The sequence below is a fragment of the Pezoporus flaviventris genome, unplaced genomic scaffold (genome assembly GCF_033815535.1).
Source record: "Pezoporus flaviventris isolate CSIRO_AGI_PZ_B2104156 unplaced genomic scaffold, CSIRO_AGI_Pfla_v1 ptg000002l, whole genome shotgun sequence".
In the NCBI taxonomy this organism is placed as follows: domain Eukaryota; kingdom Metazoa; phylum Chordata; class Aves; order Psittaciformes; family Psittacidae; genus Pezoporus; species Pezoporus flaviventris.
In genome coordinates this window covers 4,638,751-4,662,441 of record NW_026892550.1, presented here as the reverse complement: position 1 = coordinate 4,662,441, position 23,691 = coordinate 4,638,751, and the positions used below count along the sequence as shown (strand labels likewise).

The window sequence follows — 23,691 nt, the reverse complement described above, 5'->3', positions numbered from 1 at the left end:
GGTGTGATGGGTTTTTTCTAGCTGTTTCAGGAGAATCCTCTTTCAGAGATACTACCGAGTATTTAATTGAAGGCAAAAAGTATAATTTGGAAATAGATGAGTTTCCAAACATGCTAAACTTTAGTGAAAACATCTGTTTAAAACTTAGACCAGTGCTGAAAACATTTGAAGTAAAAACTGAATGAAGTTTTCAAGAACTATTGGGGTTTCTATAGAATGACAGCTTGCTTACCCCTTTGATTGTTAAAACTCTATTTCTTCATAGCCTACCTTTTCCCCATGTCCCAAATCCTGGCAGATGTATATGCTTTGAAACTTACATGGTGGTCTTAAACATTTCTCTCTAAATTTAAACAAAATTACTGCTGTATGAAATACTGTAAGTTAATATTACGGAAGACTTGTTTTGAAATGTTATACATGCATGTGTCCTATATCTGCATATAGCTCTGTGAAGATCAGGGCTATGCTAAGGGGAAGTTCAGTAAGACCTCTTTTTATTTATCTTGATGGCCCCTTATTGCTTCCAAAAATACTTTTTCTGTGACTTCAGATTCACTTCTTAGTCAGTTTATGAAAGACCTGTGTTGAAAACAAATGCTTCTGAGGATTTTTTTGTGGTTGTTTCTGAGCTTTACTCCAAATATTTTGATATCCTCGAATCTTCCTGAAGAGCTAAACTTACCAAATAGTTACTCAAAACCAGGTCAGTAATTAGATGCTTGTGGAGAACTTAAGTCATAGTTGACCCATGTTAGGTTAGACCTGAAGTTGGTGAGAAGGGAGAGTTCTTACTTCTATGGCATATGGGAGCTATGACTATGCGAAGAGGGGAGTTTTGGATCTGCAGCCATTTCTGCCAACACTCCAGAGTCCTGAAAGGTTGGCATTGAAACACCTGCAAGAGTTGTTCAGGGTTTCTCAGCTAGGAATTCTCTCCTATGACTGTTGATTAGAAGTTCCCATTGTCATTGCTTTTTACTGTTTAAGCTCATAGGTGAGTAAATTCAGGTTACTAATCTATCCTTAATTTCTCTTCTTGTTCATGGCTTGCTCCTTCTGCTGTTGCCTCTTTAATATTCTAATTTGTGCCTTTACTTAAGGAAAGAAATTGGGCAGCTCTTAACACCATGAACTGTTTCTTTCTATATATTTTGATTTTATGTTCTTTCGCCACAGACCTTCATGCTTCACTTCACTGTACTCCCCCTCTGTTTTAGATTTTATGTGCTCTTGGAAAAGAATATGCCATAGTTTCAATTCTCATGGAAAATACTACATTAATATTCAGTAAAATGAGTAATTCACATACGTAGAAATAGATGGAAATGATCAGGCAGATTGCTGTACACCACTTTAGCTCTTGCATACTGCTAAAATCTGGAAGGATCTTTTTCTGGACTTGAAGCTGAAAATACAAGCTGTGAAACTTCAGACCTTCTAGAACATGAAGACAGCTGTAAAAACAAGTGGAAAAGACTGTAGGAAAAGATAACAAAAAAATGATAGCTGTTTTTAGCCCCAAAGGACTCAAAATTACTTTCTCTGTTCAGTTATATGTGCAAGAATAGCTGTAGGAGTTTCAGAATGCAGTATTTATGCCTACTTAGTATTTGTTCTCAATAGCCCAAGTAAGAAGGTGACTCCAGTGAGGAGTGTTGGTGTTCCTTCACTGTAGCATCTGATCACCCCCGTATTTCAAGATGACTGTGCATGGCCAAGAGCCTCTTTGGACTTGTGCACTTTGCAGGTAATAGAATCATAAAATAGAATCATAGAGTAGTTAGGGTTGGAAAGGACCTTAAGATCATCAAGTTCCAACCCCCCTGCACTTAAACTCTTAAACTCTTGACAACTACTGATAGATCTCTTTTCTGGGTTTTTTTTAAACCCTTTCTCTTAGACATTCACAGTAGTCCACAAGAGTTTAATTTTTGTAAACTGTTCACTGTCATATTCAAACATTCATTCTCTGAGTAATTAACTTTTCTTTCTTGGAGTTTAAGGTCTTGAATCAGCAAAACACTAACATTGATCATTCAAGTAAATTGAGCTTAAATTATCTCTGATTTGTTGATTTTATGTTTTGGGTCACAGTGATGTGCTGGCTTTGTGGATCTATGTGGTAAGGGGGGCTTCTCACAGAAGATAGCAACTGATTTGTAAAGACTTGACAGCTCTGGCCAAACCAGCAAGACTAGTGTCACTGAAGTATGAGGATGAGCAGAGGCACAAGTTGATAGTGATTTCCACAGCAATTTAAAAATGTGTGCAAAGTATGGAGGAATGGTGGAGGTGGATGTATTTCCCTGAAGGGTGTGATGAGGAGGCAGTGTTTTATGAAGGGCAGAACACATCAGAGTGCTGTTGACAGAACTTGGATCAGATGATTGCTACCGTTCCTGCAGAGACTTTGTTAGTAACTCCTGGTCTATCTTGTGGAATCTTTGCCTCTGCTTACTTCAGTTTTACTTTTGTAGCCTAGTTGGAAGAAGCCAAGGTGAATATATACAAGGGTGAGATGTGGTACTGATTTATTTAAGTATCTAAATAATAAACCAGTGTAACAACTTGTGGTTGCTGTCTGAACTATTAGGCCTACCTTTTGTTTTATTGGTCTTTGAGGTCACTGAAATGGTCAGTATGCAGCCAGGTAGATGTGTTAGCCGTACTGTGGCCTCACTAAGCTTAAGCAAAATAAGCTCTAAAGCATTCTCCTTGATCCTTTGAATTCTTGTATAGAAAATTCCAGGGATGCCTGTTAAGCATAGTTAAAGATGCATTCACTTGATTATGCTACAGTGATGTTCCCAAGCTGTTCAAGCAGTGTCACTGCTCTAAGTAAAAATCAAGTATAGACATAGAAAAGATGCTATCATACATGAGTAGTGTAGTGAAGAAGCTGCTCACTTGGTGTTAGGCTTTCTCCCAGGCTGCTGCTTTAGCATGTATAAGAAGTGATATTGAGAGTCATTCAGAATGCTAGCAGAGTAACCTGGGAGTCAAGCCTGAATGGGCTGAAGTAGGTTAAGTACTGGCTCATGAAGTTAATTTAGATTGTGTTCTCTAAATAGTAAGCATGTTGTTTTAAATAGTTTTGAGATGCTTATGTGAAGCTTGTCTCCTACAGCCCCCTGGCAAAATGGGATCAAACAGGTTATTTGGGGTAGATGTGTTTTCTGCTTGTGGATACACTGAAGTCAGCAAATGCTGTCCTCTACCTGGCACACTACACTTGTGTAGTGTGGCTGGGGGAAGATACTTAATACAGTTGTAAGTATTAAACATGAGGGTTCTTGCAAGAGTGTAAGAAGATGTACTACAGCATCTCTGGGTCAGAATATAGGTCTGATTTTTATTTTTTTTTTCTTCTACCTGTGGATGACACTTTGCAGTTCAGTGATGCATTCATGTGTTGTGTTGCTTCTCAGATAAAATAGATGATAGATGCCCTTGCACTGTGTGAGGGTATCTTCTGCTTCAGGATGCCCTTGGCTTCTGGAATACGATTTGCAGAAAATGCAGATCAGCTATATGTAGTGAGGAATTGGACTGGGTTTGATTTGGATCATTAAAATTGTAGAACTATATATATGCAACACTAGTCAATCTACTAGTAGTTTATGTTTGTGTAAGATTAAGAACCAAAAAGAACAGCTATGAATGAAGCAGTTGAGCCAGGGAAGGAATTTTGATTCTTGTTTGAAAAGTTAATACCTATTCCTTTGGGAACCTTTAACTTCACATTTGAAAAGTAGAGGTAATCCTGGGTTACCTTTGCTTTGAAACACAGTTCTGGGGCCTTTTTATTTTCTTTTTCTTTTTTATTTCCCGTGGTAGTAATTTCTCTAAGTGATCATAAACCAAAAAAGCGGAAGATAACAGACGTATTTCACAAAGGCATGAAGTAATTCAAGCACAATGGTCAATGGCCTTGTTAAGAGGAAGGGAGCTGGGTAGCAAAGTTGTTCAGCTGAGTAAATCAGTGGTTTGAATCTACTTTATGTAATTCAAGGCATAAACTTAATTTATAGCTGAAAAGAAATAGTCAGCAATGGACCTCAAGGAAAATGTCTTTACTGCTCACCTGTGTAATGTACCCCTGCATGCAAGAGGCCAAAGACTGGTATTTCCAAAGTGTAAGTGCCTCTTTCTTTCAGGGCAGCCTTATGACTTGGAGAATAAGTGTCTGAATGGAAAGTGAATGTAGCAGAACACTTTTCTAAGGTTTTCTTGTAAGTTTTAGTGTAGTGAAAATAAACTACTGCTATGCCCACAGGATTTTGAATAGTGAGGTGCAAGTCAGCTTTAGTCTGCTGGGGGTTGGTCAAGCTATTGTATTTATACATTTCAAGTTGGTTTTAGGAGCTAGAGAACTGCTAAGATTGGGAGAAATTCCTCTTTGGAGAGGAGCAGGTATGTGTGAAGTTTACAGAATACCAGTTGGAAGGGGACCTCAAGGATTATCTGGTCCAGCCTTTCTTGGCAAAGCATGACCTAAGAGTAGATGTCCCAGCACCCTGTCCAGCTGAATCTTAAGTGTGCAGTGCTGGGGAATCCAGCACTTCCCTGGGGAGATTATTCTAACTGTTGAATGTGCTCATTGTGAAAAGTTCTCTTGTGTGCAGTTGGAATATCCCCAGGAGTAGCTTGTACCCATCACCCCTCATCTTTCCCCCTCCGTCTTCTTGAGATGCCTACTCTTCTATTGCCTTTCCACAAAGGAAACACTTCTTGAGCAAACATCAGTGATGGCCAGTGATAGTCCCAGCACCGCTGTCATTGGTGACATAGCACAGGTGTTCTTGAACTCTTTGTACTTGTCTCTGTGTAAGATGTCTAGTAAATTTCCAAGTATTTTGACTTGAATTGTAGGTTAAATTGGCTTTGAAGTTGAGCAGTGTGCATCTACTCTGTAGTGTGATTAAGCCTTCCATGTACTCAAACTAAATGAAAAATAACATACAGCAGTTTGACTTGAAGTTTATATGAGTGACTATTGACATCTGGCTTACTAGCTATAAAAACCAATTGTGGAAATCATGGGTGAGTAAAGATTTTTTTAATTCATCCTGTCTCAATCTCTGTTGATGCATGATTACTTTGCACAGTATATATTTTTCTAGTATTTAGTCCACTGTAGCCTTTTAAATGCCTTCGGGAATGTGGTTTTCTTAGAGATAAAGACCCTTTTGTGGGAAGCAAAAGCAGTTTTAATTAAGCTGTAAAGTTCATTCAGACTTGCTTAAGATAGTGGCATGTACTTTTGCATCTCTTTCTTACTGTCATGACTGTATTTTATAGAAATAAAACTTTTAAATAAAGCTACTGGTCCTCTGGCTAATGAAGACATACGAGCTCTTAGTCTCTATTTGAAAGCCACTTATGCAGGAGTGGGAGGAGGGATAGCAGATATTAAGCCATGGTGCCTAGAGACTAGGAGTCTGTATCCTGTTCCTCGTTTCTGTTTTGTGATGTTAGGGGTGATTGTGCTTTTGGCCTGGAATACTTCTTCATGAGAGTTAGAGGAGACACGCATCAGCAGTAGTTTTTGCTGTGAGAAATAATAGCCAAGGGCTTCTTGCAGAGCTTCCTGAAGACTTGAGTAGGACCAGCTAAAGCGTTCAGCAGTATCTCCATCTCCTTTTCCAGTCAAACACTGGCCTTGAACACCACACACACTCGCACACACCCCAACAACACAACTTTATTTCATGCTGTTATAAATCAGTAGGGAAGAGGTGTCTAGTTCAAGTGGTATTCTCCTCCTCAAACAAGCAAAACAGGCGGTAACTTGACACAGAAAAGTCAATGCTGATTTCTGACTTCAGGAAAGCAAGTCATTCCCAGTGCTAGCTCTGTGCTTCCACTTGTGGTGTGATATGTTGGGCTTGTTGAACTAGGAATTTGTTCCTATATTTGAATTATCGGGAGTTTAAATATATCTGTACTTTGTTAGCATTCTAAACTTTTTAATTGTATGTAGCATCTACTGCTTGTTTCTTGCACTGTCTGTTATTTGTCTAGGAACTTGCTTAAATAGCAATAATATTTTCAGGGAGATGTTAAACTATTTTAATGAAGCATGCATTTGTGGTATAAGTAGTTCAGTTCAGTTTAAAGACAGCTTTTTAGCCTTGTTAGAAATCTGTGTTTTCCACTGGGCTTTATGTTGCTATCTTACAATCAGTTATGAGTTTGAATTTTGTCATTGCAGGCATGGCTTTATTGCTCTTTCTTTCTTCTAAACCTAAATAGATGAACTGCTCATCTGTTGTGTGAAAGTAATGTAGGAAGTCTTTCATTTTTTTTCTGTTTCAGGAGTGACTTTGTTAACATCAGTTGGATGGCGTATCTATAATTACATAGCTCTTAACACTGTGGTGTTTGAAAACTGGTATTTGTTTTTGTCCTGGGTTCAGCAGTAGCAGTCATGTTTCTCCTCCTTGGTAGCTGGTGCAGTGCAGTGTTTTGACTTTCGGCTCGGGAACAGAGCTGATAGAGATGTTTTGGTTTGGCCAAGGGCTTTGTGAGCCTCATGCCCTGCCAGGGAGGAGGGGAAGCCAGAAGGAAGCAGAGACAGGACACCTGACCCAAACTGACCAAAGAGGTATTCCATACCACAGCACGTCATGCCCAGGATGTAACTGGGAGTTAGCCGGAAGGGCTGGGAGACTGCAGGGTTGGAGGAGGTATCGGTCGGAGCTTGGTCGGGCTGGGGGGGGGCGAGTTATCGGTCGGCTGGTGGTGAGGTGTTGTATTCCCTTGTTATTTCCTTTATCATTATTATAATTGGTGGTAGCAGTAGTGATTTGTGTTATACCTTAGTTACTAAACTGTTCTTATCTCAACCCGTGGGAGTTGCATTCTTTTCAATTCTCCTCTCCGTCCCTCCGGGAGCAGGGGGAGGGCAAGAAAGGGGGGGGAGGTGAGTGAACGAATTACCTGACTGGGTTTAAACCACGACAGTTCTCTATAAGCAAGATTAACCCCATCCCTTTGCAGATGTTTTTTTTCATGTGAAATGATTGAAAATCTTGAGGGTTTTATAAAATAAGGGTGTTAGGCTTGACTAACACAGCAACATAACACTAAGTTTTAAGTTCAGACACTATACCAGGTGGAATCAGAATTACTCTTGTACAAAGGGCTGTGTCATTCACCAAAATGTGTGTAGCAATTTGCCTAAAGGCAATTTTTGTGCCATGACTAACTTTAAAGGGCAGGTTGGGGAGCAACTGTTGGGAGCTTTTATTGTTGATGGGGATGTTCGGAGACTTAAGTGTGCTTTTAAGTTCCATAGTGTGGTGCTATGAATTGTGGCAGTGAGAAGAGTCTGGGTTCCTAGAACGAAGTAAGGTTAGATTATGCCATTCTTTAAGTTGTAGGTAAATATTGTGGAAACCTTTCCAAAACTTGAATAGGAGTCAAGCCAGGTTATAACTTAATTTCGTGTTGAATCGTGTAAGGCTTAGGATATCAAACACTATGATGTATAGCTGCTGACTTGTCTGAGCTTTTCATGTGAAACTTGAGGGCTTTATCCAAGTGCGTAAGAGTAATGTGTAACTCAGCTCAAAATGGAAAGGAAAAAATGCTGTGTATTTGTCAGGGATGCTGTCCTGTGAAATTAACTTTCTTTTTGGACAGTTTGTGAGCCCTTATGTTTGCAATACATGTAGTTGATTGTGTAAGCTGTAAGGGTTTCCTGGAAGAACAATGATAACATAAAGGTGCACTTATTACAAAAACAAGATGTAGGAGACTTTAGTGGCAGACTGGGGTTGATGAGTTTGGATCCTGTTGGCTTGATGATACATGTTAAGTCCAACAAATTAAACTGGGAAGGACGCCTGGTTCTCCAAGCTTTCACCATTTCCTCTTTTCCTTAAAAAAGAAGAGTGATTTTTTTCCATAAAGCAGCAGCATCACTGTCAGCAGTTAATGTTTGCAGTATTAATTTCTCAAACTTTACAGTTCCAGTTCTGCAGTTGAATACAGCTGGGAAAAAAAGGGCATCCTTAACAAAAAAACACATGTTGAAACTACTTCTTGTCAACTTCCTCTGAATTATTTTTGAATCTGGGATATAATTGAGACTGAGACTCCCTCTGTTCAACAAAGTGCTTATTGGGAACTTGAGTTTGTTTCCAAAAAGCTCTGTACAGAGGGAATGTTAAACTGTATCTTTCCTTGTTCTGAATTACAGGTCCTCTTTCATCACTTGCTTTTGTTTTCCTCTGTTTATCTTATTGCATGGATGATGTGCTAACTGTAAAACACTTCATCCTTTTCACATCCACTCTTGTGTAATTTTAAGCTTGGGTTCTAGAAATACTTGAATTCTTATGTTGGTATTTTAATGATATTCTTAAGCAAATACTAACTAGGGTGAAAGGCATTGGTGATAGTGCATTATCCTCTCTGAGGCTGTACTTTCCCGTGATCATCCTGCAGCATGTTAGTGCTGTCCGGCCATTTAGTCTGCTTTGAAATTATGGAGGTTTTGGTTATAGAAACCACTTCAGTGTTTGTTTTTCTCCTTCCCCACTCCCCTCCCCTTGCTACCCCTGTGGTTTGAGTTTTGTATGAGGAGGACTCAGAGGAAGGGCAGCTGAATTCCTTTTCCTCTTCCAAATACAATGGTGATTACAGTGTCTGTATGAAACAGGCATTATTTTGGTATGAATGTTTTGTCTCAAAGCAGGTGAGTCATTCCCTGACTGCCAGGCTTCAGAATATGACAGTCCTGAAGAACTTTCCATGTGAGGAAGCAATAATGGGTTTGTAGGATAGCAAATGACTAGTGGATACTTAATGTCCTGCTTCTGCTAAGCTTTAGTATTTGACAGGTATTTTGTCTTTTAGTGGGACAGTTTAGAGAAATGTTTTCTACCCAGCTTATAATTTGACCTAATATATGAAGCGTTAAAATGCCAACTTTTTATATCATAGTATAGTATCAATGTGGAGTGCTTTCATGGGGTGACCTGCTGAGGGTTTTTTTGCTACTTAATTCTTGTGAGTTTATTCTAGGGCAGCAAATATTAATCTATTTAATCTATTAATATTTAATAGTATTCTGTTATTATTGATCTATTGGTGTGCATATAACACTAGCTTCATACTTGATTTAGAAGTATCCTTGATATATTAAAGATCACTTTAAACTTGCAGTAGTTAAAGTCCCCTAATTATTTTTGAGATATTAATTTTAGCTTACTTTAGCTTACTTTAAAAGTATGACAAATAGTTCAGCAAGCCAGAAGCTTCCAATTGGCAGTATTGGGCTTCTTTTGAGTAGCCTGGGGTGCTTAATCATCAGGTCTCACACTTTATATTAAATGGGAGAGCCCTGCCTGTAGCACACTTAATGGCTCTGCTGAATACAAATGGTCGTCTGAATCTGTGCTGATTCAATGCATCTGATGATGCTCTGCAGCTGGTGTAAAACTGGTAAAATTCCTTGATAGTCTTCTGTTGCTGATCAAGCTCTTTGACACTGAAGTGTTGATTTTTGGTAACTTTTCCCAGAAATTGCCATTCTGGGAAGAAAAGACCTTTCCAAAATATGTCTAGGTGTCTTAGAGCAAAACCAGAAAGTCTTTCCTGAGAGCTTTAGGGCACGTTTGAGGCTTGTGTAGTCTCAGATGTTCAGGAGCAAGTGTTGATACCAATGACAGGTCTTTCAGGCAGGACCAGCAGGTGCTGTCCCAATGTCTTCAGCCTCTACCAGGCTTGAATTTCAACCTACTCTCAATTTTCTAATCCTGTTGTAGTAAGCAGACCCAGTTAACTGAGAGTTTTACTATGGTGTCAGTGCAGATACCTGAGGATGCATTTCACTTTGCTAAGCTGCTGGAGGTAATGCAGTAGGTCTTGGATCTAATGCTTTTACTTTTTCCTGCCATGAACAATATGAATTACTTAGGTAGTTAAAAACAAAAGGGGAGATTGCTGTCCATCAGGGCTCCATTTCAGATGCATTGGAGCTTGGATAATCCACATCTTGCATAATTTCCCTCTTCATTATGAGGAAAAAGATCCTAATTGCTAATTAATGAACTCCTTAACTTGTTAGAAATAGCTCTTCAGGTTGAGCAATATTAGAGGGGAACGTTTTTCCTAATCTTGTTCCTTAAATAGCTTTGCTGTCAAGAACAGATCTAAGTTTTCTGTACTGAAATGTAGCTGATAACCATGTTCCAAACCAGAGTTGTGCAGGTTAAAAAGCTTTAAAGAAGTGGCCTTGTAGGGTTTTTGTTTTTTTTTTCTAACCACTGAAGAGTATTTTCTTGACCTAGGTATTTTTTCAAAGACAGATAACTTGTTCTTACCTTGAACATTTCCTGAATGTCTGATGGCTTGACCCATGGTTTGGAGAGCCTTTAGTCTCTGCCTCCCTCACTGTTGAATTTGGATGCTATTCTACCCAGCTCTGTTCTAGAACTAAACAAAAAGTGTAGGTACTTGAACTTGAAATGCCCCTTCAGTAACAGGCTTTGAGAAAGCAAATACAGGCTTTGAGAAAGCAAATGTTCCTGTAGGCACATCACCCTTCTTCTAGGGTGCATCTTACGTGGTACAAATCTAAAGTATGGAACTGTTCCACTGGGAATCAACATTTTTGTCAAATGGCAGTTAAGCATCATTACAAAACCCATGTCTGTTTATTGGGAATTGGCAAGCCAGCATGATGTCTCCTGACTAATTCCACATGGCCTAAAAGCTTTTTCCTCCGAAGCGTTGCCAGCTTTCCCCATCACTGGATATGTGTGTGCCTGCATGTGCTTATGTTTTATAAGGATGTTGTGGACTATTACTTTGTTGCTGTAAGCTCTCTTTCTTTTGGAGAGGACAACAGAACTGAATGTTGGAAGCAGGAGTCATTCTTTTTATATTGCTGTTTGTGAGACAAGTAGGATGCATGGCACAGTCAGCAATCAGATGATGGTGGCAAAAGGGAGAAAACTCGCCCAAAGTTCTGTTCCCAGACAGAATTTGGGAATATCTTCTTTACCTGTGTCAGCAGCTTGACAATCTCAAAGTTAGTGCCTTAAATCTATAGGTTAAAAAAACCCATACTTTGTACTTCAGGAAGGGATGCTGGTATTTGATGGGGGGAAGGAAGAATGTCTTCTACTGCCTTTTTAGCTTATGCTCAAGGTCTATGAATAGCTCTCAATGCCTGTCTCTCCCAATTATTACTTCCCCAAGCAGTCCTATTTATAAAGCTGATGCTCTTGAGCCAGCCTTTGGTTTCAGATGGCTTTTTAAACATAAATGATATTTCCTCTTCAGGTATGAGTCTACTAATACATGCAGGATCTTCTACCTTGCGAGTTCCTTGTACACCTGTGAAATAACTTCACTTTAGAGCCTTGTTCTCCTGAGTCTTGACAAAAGCAGTTGCCAGTCATACAGAGCAAATATGCTGCCATATTCACTGCAGCTGGTAGTGGCAATGTGAGGTGTTTCTCTGTCCCAGTCAGAGTACCACAGTAACTTGTGGGAGTAGCGAGAACTGTGACCTAAATAGGAAAGAGATTCAAACTAGTGCTACAACATATTGTCTGCAGAGCATAATGAATGACAGGTTTGGGACACTTTGAATTTCTCCTCTGTTTATTTAAAAATAAGACCTTTTTTGTTTTGATATCTTACAGGAAATACTGCAAACAGTACTGCTTGGCTGCTGTCATGCTTGGTGTTTTCTTTCTCTTGTGGTAAAGTCCTTCCCTTCTTACGAAACAGACCTCGTATTGTGCATTTCGTAGGGGATCATTTATCTATACCCATTCAGAGTAGGGGTCAGGTCTATAGTTTTATGATGATGATATGGTTTGTAATGCATATTAGTAGTTTTACCTTTAAGTTGCAGCAGAATTAACGTGATCCTTGAAGTTCATGCTTGGAAACTGTAAACCTGAGGATTATAGAGAAGAAAACAATGAGGAATGGCAGGATGTTGAAATGCGTTGTTAGCAAAGTCATATTTGTAATAACCTCTAATCTGTAAGAAGAAACCTCAGTGGAACTGTTGGTGAACTATGAACGCTGTTGTGAACACTCCCCTTCTGCACATCAATTCCAGACCAGTTGTATTTAAATTCTTCAATGTGATTAGTATTTACTGGGACTTTTTTTCTCTCTGAAATGGCTTTGTGTACATAGAGTAAGGCATAGAATGTCCTTTCCCTAACAACTAAGGTAGAGGGCTTGATTATTACCAATTTGTCTAAAAAGTGTTGTTTTATTAAAAAGTAAATTGTAGTGGTTTTGTTTTACTTAAGCTTGAATTTCAGGTGTTAGAAACCTGAAAACCACTAAGCAAGGTATTCTGGATTGTTTCTCAGAGTTGAGCATGCATGATGCCTTTTCTCTCCCCTTTTATGTTTTGGTTTAATTTTTTTTTAATCTCCTTTAGGAAGCTCATTGATAACTAAAACCACTAGTTACTAGTTGTTTCGTTTTGGTTTTATTGTCTTGGTCTACTCCATGCAGAAAACTTATGACAGTTTCCTTTTATATGAATGGAAACATTGTTCAGATAAAGAAGTCTTGCCTAGGAGTGCTAATCTCACATAGGCGGTTTAAATATTGACTCCTTGTTATTTTTCCATATTTGAAATACAGCTCTCAGAATAGTTGAATTTGTACCAGGCTGCTTCCACCCTTCACTGACCAACTTGTGCTTGAAATAATTTGCAATCTATTCAAAAATACTCAGATTTATGGTAAGCTTGTTCTTGTGTAACACTCCGCACCCAAGTAGTTTCTCTTCTGCATCCTTCTCGGTTAGTCTTAAATATTGTAGAAACATCAAAATCTCCCAGAAAGTAATAGCTGTCAGATGTATAGCCAAGCTTAAGTCCCTTGGTGAAAGAGTTTCTATAGGTTCCCAGGCTTCAACTTGTTATAAAAGGCAAGTGAATAAAGCAGAAGTTGATATGTGTCCTCAACATAAAAAGGATGTAGAACTGTTGGAGAAGTCCAGAGGAGGGCCATGAGGATGATCAGGGGACTGGAACACCTCCCATATGAAGATAAGCTCAGAAAGCTGGGTCTGTTCAGCCTAGAGAAGAGAAGGCTGCATGGAGTCTTCCAGTATCTGAAGGGGGCCTATAAGGATGCTGGGGAGGGGACCCTTCATTAGGGACTGTAGTGATAGGACAAGGGGGTAATAGGTTAAAACTTAAACAAGGGAAGTTTAGATTAGATATAAGGAAGAAGTTCTTTACTGTAAGGGTGGTGAGGCACTGGAATGGGTTGCCTAGGGAAGTTGTGAATGCTCCATCCCTGGCAGTGTTCAAGACCAGGTTGGACAGAGCCTTGGGTGAGATGGTTTAGTGTGAGGTGTCCCTGCCCATGGCAGGGGGTTGGAACTGGGTGATCTTAAGGTCCTTTCCAACCCTGACTATTCTATGATTCTGTGCTTTGTTTATCTTTACGATTAGCATGTGAGCACTGACTACCAAAGGTTTTAACTGAAACTGGATTTTATTGCTAGTTCCCAACATGGTTTGCCTGTTAGGTGTGCCTGTTAGGAAACTGGTGTGAAAAATAAGGTTGTGAGAGTGCTTGCGTAAACTTGCTAATGGCTGATTGTATCAGTGGTCCTTCCTTGAGTGTGTTCACTGGAGCTGGTTCCTCTAGCTCTTTATTTCTCATTGATGCCTCCACAGTATGTACATTTAGAGACCAGTTACTGTGTGGATTGTCCATATCCCAGTTCTAAGTAAACCAGGTTCTTAAGTAACCTTTCTATGAACCTTTCCTACCTCTGACTCCTTTCTTCAAATACCACAACTTTTTTCTGCTTTGGGTCTGCTTTTGCTTTATTCTGTCTCCTTTTACGGCTGTATTGTGTTGGTAACTGCAGTCACTTGTTATTCTTGTCCTACTCTGACCCTTCCAAGTGATGAATTCCTCATGATGCAGTTTGATAGTATGATCTTGTTCTTTTCTATAAATGTGCCCATGATATCATTTCAGTCAAGCTCTTACACTCCAGCCTTCCCTTATGTGGCTGGTGCCACTCAACTTTTAACTAGTGAAGTGCATTAGCATGATGTACTTTTTTGGGCATTTTTCCCACTCTTTTTAAACCAGTCTTCAGATGCATTGTCTATAGATGGCCACCTCCATCTCTGTGCAGTTATGTGTGCTGATTAGGTCTCAAGTCTGTATTGGGTTCTTGGTGTTGCTGCACTATGTCTGGCAAAAGTAATGTATGATAATTTAGCTGAGATAGCATAAGAGAGCAGGTTTGTGTGCCACACTGAGCTGAATATGCCAGTGCTGTTAAATACATGAAACCAGAAGACCTATAGTTCCTGTAAAACTATCTGGTCATTATGACCACTGGATGGGTGTTGAGGGAAGTGTTTAAAAAACAATTATTCTCCATTGGACTTGCTTTTCTGCGTTTGTAGAGTATGCAATGGAGGTGCAATGCTTAGTTTATTTTTTTAGGCAGCTAAAGTTTGTTATTATGGTTTTTAATATAGAGTATATTGCATTTTTATGCCAAGCACTGTGTTAATAGTGTGGTTTTGAAGAGCTAACCCTTTTCCTTTCGGGATAAGGCATAACTTCCAAGGCTAGTTGTGTCATGCTGTTACGAGCCTCCTTGGACTGAAGTCTGCCTTGACTATCTTGCTTATGCAAAAGTGTTTTAAGCTGTTTTGATTATGTTGAGAAGGACAAGGAGAATATGTTGAATTGCAATGAATTGCTGTGCTGAGCAGGGTGTGTGATCTCTTGAGCTCCAAGGGGATGAAGATGTGCAAGGGCTGAGTTTTTTTCTGTGTAACTGTATTCTGGTTTAGGTCTGTCTTTGGACAGCAGAAATAGGCATATGCAAGAAAACCAAACCAGCACCAGTAATTCAGATACGGTTCAGACGCTTTTAAACTTCAAGTCTCCACCCAAGAAACTTCCTGTGAGATCAGTAGACACAGAAAGAAGGTAAGGAGGTCCTAGATTTTAGCTGGATTAGTGCAGAAAACTCATCTTCTGTGGGGGTTTCGATGTTCAGAAGGACTTTCTGAATTCAGTGATATGTAAACATACTAGAGAAAATAAGTTTCTTCAAACTTTTATCTGTAAGACTGCTTTAGTATAATTGACTGCTATGGATTTTATGTGAAAGACCAAAACTAGCTTACAATAAATGCAGCTGCAGTCCTGATGTGGAATGAGGGTTTGTTGCTAAAATTACAAGGGCGAAGACTTTCGTGTATGTGTGGAAGGGAATTTCCATTTTAAAATGAGAATTGCAAAAAGTAAGGGGAATATTCTTCAACAGAAGAATTATTTAGCAGCAGATAGTATCAAGAAGGCCTCTAAAGTTTGGGGGCTTTTTGGTGTGGTGGGAGAGAGTGGCAGGAAGGATACCCAATGCCTTGGGTTAGGATTTTGAGTGTTTCTGGAATTCATATGGGGATTTCCAGTAATCAAGTGGTCAGATGAATGAGGTTTCTATAGCGCATTTTGAAGCAAAGGCTTCAGTAATTTTTATTAAATTAAAAATTAAGAAATTCTTCAGGGTAGACGTTGATGTAGTCTTTTTCCACACAAGTCGATATAAAAGAAAATGAAGAGGATAGGTGAGGCTCCAGTTTTCTATCCTGTCCAAAAGTTTGGAGTTGTCCACTCTTCTGTGCAAACAAAAGACCAAAAGTGAATGACTTTAGCATGCTTTTCTTTAGGTCCTGGAGTCTTTTGTTTTCTTAGTTCTTGAGTAAGTCATCTATACACCTTTCATGTGTGTATAGCAGAAGGAGCCGGTTTCAGATTTGCTTTTCAGAGATCAAGATAAAAACTTTAAGATGAAAAATACTGCTTGTATTAAGAATCATAGAACAGTTAGGGTTGGAAAGGGCCTTAAGATCATCCAGTTCCAACCCCCATGCCATGGGCAGGGACACCTCACACTAAACCATCTCACCCAAGGCTCTGTCCAGCCTGGCCTTGAACACCGCCAGGAACGGAGCATTCACAACTTTCCTGGGTAACCCATTCCAGTGCCTCACCACCCTTACAGTAAAGAACTTCTTCCTTATATCTAATTTAAACTTCCCGTGTTTAAGTCTTAACCTATTACCCCTTGTCACTACAGTCCCTAATGAAGAGTCCCTCCCCGGCATCCCTATAGCCCCCCTTCAGATACTGGAAGGCTGCTATGAGGTCTCCACACAGCCTTCTCTTCTCCAGGCTGAACAGCCCCAACTTGCTCAGCCTATCTTCATACAGGAGGTGCTCCAGTCCCACAAGATGAAATTAAGACTTGTGTCTTGTTTTAGTACCAGGAGGCATTGCAGCTTTTTTCTAGGTGAGTAGCTGTTGTCATGGTTATAGTTTCTCTGCGCTGTTCCCAGTATTGGAGCTCACCACAGATTTTGAGGTTGCTTTGCCACGTGAACACATCTGCTGTGTTGTGTGTCTGACTTTCAGGCAAATACTTTGATCAGGCATCACCTGTCTAGTTTAAATATGCAATTAAATAGTTCAAGTAAATATTTGCATTAGCTAGCAAATAAGATGGTACCTAGGAGGGTAGGTCTGTTGTAATAATGAAGTGATGGAGAACAAAATGCAGCTCTTGAATAGGACTTCTTAACTCGGAAGTGCAGTAGGAAGGTAGTGTGAGATTAAATAAAACTTCTAGTAGAAGTCATCAGCAGGATTAGTATATAGGTCTTTCTGTATTAAGCTTAGTTTTGCTAGGTTGAAAGATGTATCTTGCCGACTGTGTTTTTGATAACCGCAACGACTAAACTGGTACTTGGACTTTTAACAGTAAAACTGCAAAAATGCAGAGAGCTTGTATTATCCTGAGCTTTTTGGAGTCTCAACTATAACAACATCATCCTGTATGAAACGTAAGCCTCAGTAGCTTTCCATTTATACTTTGTTTCAAGTTGCAGTACTGGTATGACACACTTCATCCACCTCACAGCCTTTGTTTTAAGAATCTTGAACTTGCAGTGATTAAAAGCACTAACTTACCTTGTTCAGTGCTCCTTGAATTAACTGTTCCATCAATCTGGATGTTTGCTTAATAGAACTTCCAGTTTAACTGCCTTCACAAAGCTTTGAGAAAACAAAAGCATCCTCAGTTCTTAAAGTGGAACTGTTTCTGCTTGTTCCAACTGCATACTAAGCAGCTAACACTAGGGTTCCATGTACTGTTAACTTCATTATTAATGTGGCAAGCTTCTAAACTTCAACCAAATGTCTAATTCCAATATAAATTTCATATAAAACCTAATAAACTTAACTAAACAATTTAAATGAATGTTTTGTTAAATGTAGCTAACACAGGTTTTTTTTGAGCTAACCTTGCCAGTTCATTTTAATTTTTCATCCAAAATCCTTTCTTCTGGGCATTATAAAGAAGGATGATGGGGAAGCAAAAATGTAAAATACTTCAGAAACTGGGAAAGAAGAGAGGTTCAATTTATTTCACTTTGTTGGAGCTTCTTGAACAAATTTGTTTTCCTCTTGACTTAGGGACCTTTGCTTCCAGCTGTGTGAAAGCCAGGGAACTAACCTAAACTTTAGTTGATTTGTGCTTAAGTAATGCAAGGTATAGAGAATATCTTTAGACTGTCACACATCTTTACTCTGTAGTAGGGAAACACTGGTTTTAATTTGAAGGCAGCACTTACATTCTTTCACAGTAATTATTTAGCACTATCAACCAAACTTGATCTTTAAAAATGTGTTTTTCTCTTAATCATACCGTAAGTCTGACAACTCTATTTTAAATGAATGAGTTGTAGCAAGGCCTCACTTATATAGGAAGGAGGTGAGGCTTGCCTATGTAACACAGTTACCAAGTGAGGAAGGATGTGAGTTTTGAAGGACTGGCTGTTACAGAATAGCTGAATACAGACACTGAGTGCCATTTTCCAGTTTTCCCTCTGCAGGTGCAAACCTTTGATAAAATGGAGAAGGAACATGTCTTAGTATCTCAGGAAGTTGCAAAAAGAGCCTCTTAATCACATAAGGAGAAAGTTAGAATGTGCGTTCTCTAGCACAGATGTGGGTCTGTTTGCTTCTATGATACAATGGGATAAAATGTTGAGTTACATTTTGGAGGCCTGTTAAATTCTTAACTTTTCAGTATTTGCAATACTATTTGCAATACCTTAGCATTCCTGGTATCATTGCATAGTTTGCCTTAATCAGAAACATCAGTGTTGAAATTTTACATGCAGAATTGTGTATTACTGCTTTTTTGTGTAACTGCCCATATCAGTAAAAAGGATTAGCTTTTATTTAATTTCTCAAAGAACAGGGTACTTCTTGCACAGGATTCAGTGCAGCAGGAGAAAAACATGCCGCACATGTCAGCGTAAGGTGTGGAAGGAATGGTAGATCTCGCACTTCGGTAGATACTCGGGTCCACATCAGTTCTGGGGTCTGGCTTGGTGTGTTTCTTCTTTTGGATGCTTTAGCACTTCACCAGAGTAACTGGTATCTGCTACAGGTTGTGGGTGTGAGTGTCTTCTTGTCCTTACCCAGGAAGGATGTATGTAGCAGGAGGCTCTAATGCCACACTCTAGTAATACTTGTTTCTAGCTTCCAACCTGCTAAAGTAACTGTCTTGCCTCAGCCTAGCCTGAAAGGTAAAACTAAAACGTGTGTAGCCTATGGGGCCCCTTTTCTCATACAAGGAAGACTAGTTCTTCACAACTCTAATTCCATATGCGATTGCTCGGGCCACCAAATCTATGCTTTATGAACACAGAATTTAATAGAGCCTCTAAGACCAAGAGTCGAGCAATTTAAGCCCTGCAGAAAGGGTTTTGCAGATTCCAGGTATTCTTCAGGCTTGGCTGTTGATACTGTATGAAGCTGCTTCTTTTTTCCTTTGTCTAGTTATGTTTTAACTGTCTTGACTTTCAGTTCTGTTTTATGCTGATAGGTATGCTCTTCAGCTGTCTTTTAGACTAATGTATGTGAACAGTAAAAAGCAACAAGGCTTTGTGATCTTTGCAGAATTCAAACGAGAATTCTATGGTATAAATTGGTTATCAGGGGTAAATTCTTCTCAATTTCAGCCAATGCAGGGCAACTCAATTTCAACCAGTGTTAAAACTTGGTTTTTTTGCTTTTTGCTTTTTTTTTTAAAGATGTATGTTATAAGGGTATTTAGATGGAAATAGTAAGTTAAAAATTAAGTGGTATGAAGTAGTGTTATGATGTATGAGTAGTATCAAAGATCTTAAGATCTTGAAATGTGTTTGACAGGTGCCTTGTGGCTTAACTGTCATGTCCTATTTTGTAGAGTTTCAAGGTTACTTGTAACTACTACAATATGTGCTGAGTGGTAGAAATTGGATGTACTTGAAGCATAGTCAGCATAGAGCCTCACTGGAAATTCTTCCTTAGTGTACAGTAATACAAGTGGTCCAGAGGCTGAGACTCCTGATATGCTTCAAATCTTTTAAATGTAAACTTATTGTACGGCACCTTTTCCTTCCCTCCTTTCAGCTTTTAATTGCAGTTTACTTTTGCATGAGAGCTTGTCTAAGGAGTGTCTTTTGGGACTGTTGTTCATCATGCTTGTTTTAAGGATACTTGCCTGAGAAGATTTCAAGTGATTGTGTACCTGCTGTAAGTGCTCAGTTCATAGTGGTCAGTTTGTTAAGCAGGTAAAAACAGTATTTGGATAGGTTAGCCTTTGTAACTTACATGTGTATTATTACAGAACCAGAAATCATTTTAAGTTGGATATCCAAGGCTTGCTAAAATTGCATATCCCAGAGGAAAAACCTTGCTTTTATGATTTTGTAAAGCTGGTGTACTTGGCACAGAAAGATGTGTTTTCAGGGCATGCAAGTGTGCAGTCAGGTTGGCAAATGGCTCTTAAGCTTGTTAAATTTAAGTATTTCGTGCTTGTGTACTAAGTCAGGTGAATAGGAATGGATTAATGGGATTTAATATAATAGAGTGTATTCAACTTCTAGTTTCACCTTAAATTTATAGTTAAATAATATATCCACTCTATGTTGAAAAATAGAATCTTCTGCTATTTGTATTCTAAAGTAAGTGATTTTTTTTTCCTGCTATTTGTATTCTAAAGTAAGTGAATTCCTTCTGCTGTTCTCTCTCCTAGGGAGAGGGGACATCTCCTGGAGAGTTCAAATAACTGTGAAGTAAGAATTTCCTGTCCTCTGTTACTGAGCCCAAGCTACTTTAAATGCATAAAGCATAGACTCTAGGTAGTTACATAGCAATTAATGGTCTTAAGTGGCTAGGATATACTGATGAGAATGTAATTGATCCCTAGCTTTTGGAGAGCTATTAAATTCTTTGAGATCCAAACTACTTTCTTGCTACTTTTATCCCTGGAAAAAAAACCTGTTTCCAATTCAGGTTAGCTTGCCACTTCACTGTGGTGGTTCAGCTCTGTTGGGATGTCTTATCCCTGGAAGGGTGGACAGTAGAAAGAATTCAGTTGTTCTAAGGTAAATGAACTCCTCAAGTGAACAGGGTACCTGGATGTCAAGTGTCATGTTTTTTGTTATGTTTTGTAGTAATACAGTCTGATGCAAAACCAATTTGGTTAAACTTCAGGGTGTATTGAGGTCTAGTAAGAATGACTGTTCTTAACTTTTGGCAGTTACGAGTAACCTTGAAACTCTACAAAATAGGACATGACAGTTAAGCCACAGGTTCTTTTGACTGTTTAATGGGGGTAGGAGGAATCCTGTTATGTAAATGAGTATTTGCAGTACCTGAAGTATGCATCCAGTTCTTAAGTCTTAACAACTAAAGACTTTGAATCCCACCTTTGACTTGAATAAAGTACAATACAGACATGTTCAAATGGCCTCCAGATGTTTCTAGTGGATGTAACAGCATGTTCTTGTGAAAACAGAGCAATTGTAGAAAATGGTAAACTACTGGAAATGGTCAAGGAAGCTTGTGTCCATGTCATGTTCCTAGCAGAAGCATTTTATCAAAGTTGAAACTCCTCCTAAACTGGAGTGGTAAACACTGAACAAGTTAATGTAAGTGACCTTGTAGGCTAGTTTTGATACGCTTATTCTTACTAGCTTCAGGAGACAGTGATTTATTTGTAGCTGTTTAAAAAAAAAAACAAAACAACATTTTTCTGTTAATACATGTATAAGTAAATGTTAAGAGGCTTTTCTGTACCTTTTCCCCTATGCTCTGCTTTTGGATGCCTTGACGTGGCAGCATGTTGCTGAATAGTGATCGTCATGAGGACTGAAGTAATTCTGTTCAAAACACTAAGCAATGGCAGCAAGCTTGTTGAGGTTAAAATGGTTCTATTGTATGACCCTTTTTTAAAATCATCTTAGTTAAAACTACCTTGAAAGTGCTTTTACAGCACTTTGGTTAAAAAAAAATGGGTTGAAGATTAGACTTCACCTAGAGGTGAAGTTACTAAACTAGGATTAATTGCAAATGTTTAATGGTCTCTGTTTTTTGCCAATACATGATTTGATACAGTTAGAACCAGATGTAGGGTACTTCAACACAGGCTTCCTGTGTAAGAATATTAGCTGGGAAAGGGTTTCAGTGTTGGAGTTGTGGATCTTTGACCCTTTTCAGGCACTGGGGTGGAGGGGAGAGATCATTGTACGGATTAGGATGTACAGGCTCCTCTGATTTACCCCAGTTCCCTTCACTGGCATTCTGCCATCTCAAATGATACGGGCTTGAGAGTGAATCACAAAGTCCCTTCTTTGCGATCATTGGTTTTTAAGGACAGATAACTGTTGTCTTTCCATGGCCGTCTGGTGTGTAAAGGAAGGGTGGACGGGCAGGTCCTGTCAAGCTGTATCCTGGGTCTTCTTGCCATCATCATCTCCAGTTGCTTTCTGAGACTCTAATTCATACGTTTCTATAGTCCTGTCTTAATGCATAATCATACTAAATATACATATGTGCTAGCTAATAAAGTGTGAACTTTGTAAAGGAATAAGGTAGATTACACCTTCCAAATCTGTGTAAAAGTCCATGGTTATATGTAAGACTGATACCAAGTGCGAACAAGTGAGCATCCTTAGCCACATGACAGTAAGATGTTTTGGTACAATGCTTGCAACAAGCTGCATTTTGAAGACTTTCAGATCCTCCGATTACATTCCTGGCTAATCACCAGTATTTGTTCTCATGTTTTAATGTATTTGCAGGTTATGCAACAGCCTTAGGGACTTGAACTACCAAGTTGCAAGCTTAGTTTTTACTCTTAAATACACTTGGCAATAGCTCTTAAATTTACTGCAACAGTTACTGTATATATTGGCTGCTGTCCATGTGCTTTATATGGCCACGGAAAGCGCTGCAGACTTTGATTCTCCCCTTTGAACAGTTTTTATTGAACTCCTCTCAGCTGAGGCAGACTGCCCTTTGAAATGTGTCCTGTCAAAGTAGCACAGAATTGGACCTTTTTTCCTCCATGAGAGGGACAGACCACTTGGCACATCACTTGGTAGCAGCCACTGAGCTTTGACAGATGGGGCACGGTGGTTGCTGTTGGAGTGTATGAGATACTCCTCACCAGGAGCAGGCTTCAGCATCCTGGGAATGGCCTGGCTCTGTATCGCTGCCAAGGAGCCCTTCCATCTATCTACCTGGCAGTTTGTTGTACTTGCTGTTAGAAGTGCTGTGCCCTGTTTTTTTTCCACTGAGAAGAGCGAAGTGGAAGGAGGCATCCCACAGGCTGCTGGTTGGACAGCCCTATTGTGTTTTATTTCCTTCGTGCTCTAAAATAGTCACATAATGCCAGTGCCAAATGAATGTTATAATAATCAATAACATGGATTGCTTGAATGTTTTTAAGCCCTCAGGACTCTGTTAGAACCCATTATAATGGCTGTATGTTTCAGGGGTGTGTGTTTGAATTTTGACCCATGCGCTACATGCTGGGATTTACTGTTGGGTTTTTATTGTGTATTTTCTATGTCCCAGGAATGCTTGACTTGTGCTTCAAGCCCTAGTAAGCCAGTTTGCAACCCTTCCTGCTGCTGCCCTTTGCAAAGAGTGAGACCTCTATGAGCTCATTTTTTTTAGATGAGTTTTCTGCCTTGCTCAAAAGCAAAATTTCTTAATCTGACATGATTAATAGTAAAATGTTCCAATATTTGTGCTGCTGTTTTGAGTGAAAAGGTAACTTTAGTGAGTCAGGATAAGGTGTATATATTGCTGCTGTCAAGTGTGTCTGAACTTAGTAGGAACGTACCCAAAGCCATTGGAATTCAAGGGACTGGTGACCCCTTCAGTCTGTCCCTCTTGTGCTGCAGAGACCACCAGTGCAGTGTCCCATGCTAAAAGCAGAACATAAATGTAAGCTTGAAGAGATAATTTGCGGTTTAGGGGTGCTTTTGACTAGGTGGCAGCTGCAGCTTCAAATACTTCATCTCACAGAGGCAAGGTGCCTGTAGCAGCTGCTTATGATTGGTGTCTCCCCTTGTAAAAGCAGCCTGGCCTGGCAAAATGCACTTGTGACAAAGTATCTGTGGGTTTAACGAGGGTGAAACTTGGCAAGTGTTGCCCAGAAAAGCACTGCCAGGAGCGGGAACATTTTTCAGATGGGTTAATGTAGTTAATGATCAGTTGTTTCTATCCAGAAAGTAACCTTGTGAGAAACACATTGCCCCTTGGATTAAAATGATCTGCTCAGTTCTGTAACTGAAGACAGGA

At 39.4% G+C, this 23,691-nt stretch overlaps 1 protein-coding gene across 2 annotated transcripts in view; it reads left to right on the top strand.

Annotated features, from left to right (window-relative positions):
* FAM53A (family with sequence similarity 53 member A) overlaps positions 1 to 23,691 on the top strand; it is a 73,537-nt gene that overhangs the window by 36,509 nt on the left and 13,337 nt on the right. The gene's annotated exons all lie outside the window — the stretch shown is intronic.